Below are 3,884 nucleotides of genomic sequence, written 5' to 3'. Positions count from 1 at the left end.
ATTAAGTTTGGAAAAGACCTCTAAGATCATCAAGTCCAACCATCAAACCAACACCACCATCATGTTCAAGTGCCATATCTGCATGGTTTGGGGACACTTCCACACTTTTTGAACACCTTATTTTGGACCAGACATCTCCAAGCTTCTTTCAGTAGCCTCTATTGATCATCTTACAAGAGATAATTTCATATTACCATTCTTCACATTTCATGATTTTATAGACTCTTCTGAGGAGTTTCCAGGCTGATAAATCTTAGTCTGCTTATTTGTTTCTCCTAGAGAAGAATATCCCTATCTTTGACTATTTTTGATCGTTTCTAATGCCTTTTTTTGTACCTCTTTTAAAAATTTCTTTTACTATCTCTATTTATCTAATGAAATAGGGTGAAGGAATGAGAAATTATATAGTGTATTCATTATGAGGGCACATCATGGATTTGTACAGAGGCATAATAATGCCTATTTTGTTTGTTAATCCATGCTAAAAAATCCTTAGACTTCGTTGTCTTTCTCAGATTTGATTACTGCTCTGAGTATATAAAATTGGTTGTGATAACCCAACAACCTCATTTTTGCACAGCAATAGCAGTTCAAAGTTCATCACTGGATGCATAAATACAAGATTGTTTTTCTCTTGTGAATCACTTTATGTTGCATGGAATTTTTTCTATCATTTCATCGTCCAGTAATTTAGTGCCATGAGATCCTTCTATAATTCTTTTTAGATGCTTATATTAGCAACTTGTCACATCAACCCCTTTCTAGATCCTTACTGAATATATTGGACAGCATCAGCCCTAACACAAGCCAACCCAGAGCACAAGGCCTTTGGTTAGCTGTAAGTGATGTCACAATCACATAGATTTATGGAATGGTTGGGGTTGGAAGGAACCTCTGAAGATCACCAAGTGCAACGCTCCTGCTAAAGCAGCACTTACGGTAGGTGACCATAAATGTAGACTTATGTTTGCAGAAATATATCATCAAATTTCCATACCACTAAAAGGCCTGAAAGTAAACGTGTTTCAATTGTCACAGCTCTAGTACTGCCCTGAAAATCCCCTTAACAGTTCTTAAAATGACAGATGTAACTGTAGACCTGTTTCTGTCATATAGGTAAAAAATTGTTCATATTTACCCAAGAGAGAAATTTCTTTAGCTGTGAGAGTTAGAGCACTGTACAGATGCATTTTAGATAGATTCAAATTTCATACTTTGGTATTCTATAGTAGATTCTTCCTAGCTGATTCTGTGGTGAATCCAGGCACCTGTTCAGAGTCACTAGGCTTTTTCCAGGTTAAACATTTATGTTTTAACAATGTTTAGCCAGCTTTACCTATATCCTTATCCACTTTTACAGTACTGTACTCTGCACAATCAAATTGAATTTGAAAAATATCCTTACTATGAGCGGCAAAACCTGCATTTATTAGTCTAATATTCCTAATAAAATTTAATATGCAAAGAGGAAAGATTTTCAATCTGACTGTTAAAGTCAAGTGATTGAGACTCATTATGGCACATGGCCCTTGCCTTTTAACATGTCAGAGTTTTCAATGATTCCAGAAGTCAATCAAGCATGAAAAACAGATGAATTTTAATTCCCACTTCATTTGATGCTATGTGATGCTGTTTTTCATTGTACCTCAGCCAGCATTCTTCTATCTTCAGATAAAACATATTAGGATCACGTTTCTCTTACAGAAATAATTCCCTATGCAGTAAGCATGGAACATGTTGGGTGGTTGTTAAAAGGGCAAAAGTCACAAAGCATTGCAGTCGTAAGATACCTGGGGAATTTTAAAAACTTTTCAACATTTGAGAGAGTCCTTGTTCAGGAATAATTGTCACAAAGTTAGTTGATAGCTGAATAATGAATGAAGAATACAAGGACCCCTTTAGATCTTGCAGCTGAACAAAGATCAGTGTCCAGAAGCAAAGCAAAGAGGGCTCAATGGCTGTCCTGTCACAGAGTGTTAACAAGAACACAGGATGCAGAGAGTTTAGACCAGTCATCTAGTTTTTATCCATGTGTTAACCCCAAATATGTGGGCATTTGGAACACAAAGAAAGAACACAACATAAATTAACTTAACAACTCACTGACCGAAAATAAAACATCCAAATGAAGCTCTGAGGATAGTAAGATGGTAATAGAGATGCTCTTCAGCAACTGATTAAGACCGCTCAAAGAAAACATCTATGTTCAAGCAAAACAAAAGTGTGCACTCAAACTCATTTAAATACCTTCTCAATTATGCTACTATCTGTACATAATTTCGTATTTCAGATCTGTGATCCATAATTCACCAAATGTAAGGTAATTGGATGATTTCTTAACACAGGCAGAGTTTAACCTCTGCTCTCTGTTTAAATACAAGATTAAAATGTTTTGTACAGTAAGGCTTAGTCTAAACTAATTCCATATATATTCCTCTAACTGCAAATCCTGTTTTTGAAGAATAACCATTCACGCAAATCTCAAAGTGCCTCATCCTCTCACCTGTCCTATAGTGGTTAGGCTCCCATGTGCCTGCAGTAAAAAAAAAATAATAAAAAAATCTTTGCAAACTACAGAAAAGAAACTGTCTCCACTATCTGGTACATGGTGAGAAGTATTACGCACATCAAATATCAATACTAACAGACTACCAGAATGAGCTGTCTCACCAAGGAGTTCTCACTGAAAAGTAATCTATATCAATGGTTTCCAAATTGTGGCCTATGGACAGACAATGGGTGTTTCATCAGTAGCAAGTGATCCACACCTGGCCTGTGAAACCATGCTGAGGAGCAGATGAGTTCATGACAGTCCACAGAGCTTCTCAGACATCCACAGTGTTATAGCTGCTGTTCTGCACCATTGCATCTTCGTGTTTTAAAAGAAGATTATGTTTTTTCCAGGCAACAAAAGGCTTGTTGACATAAGTACATAAAAGGCTATTGAAAATGAGCAGGGAATCAACTGTTCTCTGCATCTGGTATGGTCAGAAAAAAACCAAAAAGGTGGGAAAGTAAGACTAAATAGTAAGAAAATTTTCTCTTGGTAAAATTAATACTGGAATAAGCTGCCTGGAGAAACTGTAGACTCTCCACAACTGAAGTTGTTCATCACAGACTGGACAACATTTGTCAGAAATTGTATACGTTTGGCTGATCCTGACACTAAGGAAAAGAGTAAGATTAGGAAAGATCTCATAATAACTTACATCTCTGTCCACATCTTCAGACAGTTAAAAAAAAAAAAAAGAAATTACCAGCCAACTGCTAATTTCAAATAGTCTTCCTTTTCCTATGGAAGAGGATCTTCACCTGTGCCAGGGCCATCCCAAATACGGATACAGGCTCGGCAAAAAGTGAATTGTGAAGAGCCCTGTGGAGAATTCCTTGGGGGTACTGGTGGATGAAAACCTGAACATGATCTGTCAGTGTGTGCTTGCAGCCCAGAAAGCCAACTGGTAGCCTGGGCTGAATCAAAAGAAGTGTGGCCAGCAGGTTGAGGGAGGTGATTTTGCTGCTCTACTCTGCCCTTGTGAGACCTCACCTAGAGCGCTGCCTCCAGCTCTGGGTTCCTCAACATAAGAAAGACATGAACCTGTTGAAGCAGATCCAGAAGGCTACAAAGATTATCAGGGGGTTGGAGAACCTCCCACATGAGCACAGGCTGAGAGAGCTGGGACTGTTCAGCCTGCAGAAGAGATTGCTCTGGGATGACCTTATATCACCTTTCAATACGTAAAGGGGGGCTACAAGAGAGCTGGACAGGGACTTTTTACAAGGGCCTGTGGCAGGACAAAGGGTAATGGCTTTAAACTGAAAGAGGGTAGATTTAGATTTAGATTTAGATTTAGATTTAGATTTAGATTTAGATTTAGATTTAGATT

The 3,884-nt window shown here is 37.8% G+C and overlaps 1 long non-coding RNA gene across 1 annotated transcript in view; it reads left to right on the top strand.

Annotated features, from left to right (window-relative positions):
• The first annotated feature begins 902 nt into the window (after positions 1-902).
• Positions 903-3,884, top strand: part of LOC113948279 — a 6,864-nt gene continuing 3,882 nt past the window's right edge. The window contains exon 1 of the long non-coding RNA XR_003528078.1: positions 903-943. This is a non-coding gene — a long non-coding RNA (uncharacterized LOC113948279). The remainder of the gene's footprint in view (positions 944-3,884) is intronic.

Source organism: Corapipo altera, unplaced genomic scaffold (genome assembly GCF_003945725.1).
Source record: "Corapipo altera isolate COAL_440 unplaced genomic scaffold, ASM394572v1 51, whole genome shotgun sequence".
In the NCBI taxonomy this organism is placed as follows: domain Eukaryota; kingdom Metazoa; phylum Chordata; class Aves; order Passeriformes; family Pipridae; genus Corapipo; species Corapipo altera.
This window is presented reverse-complemented; position numbering and strand designations above follow the sequence as displayed.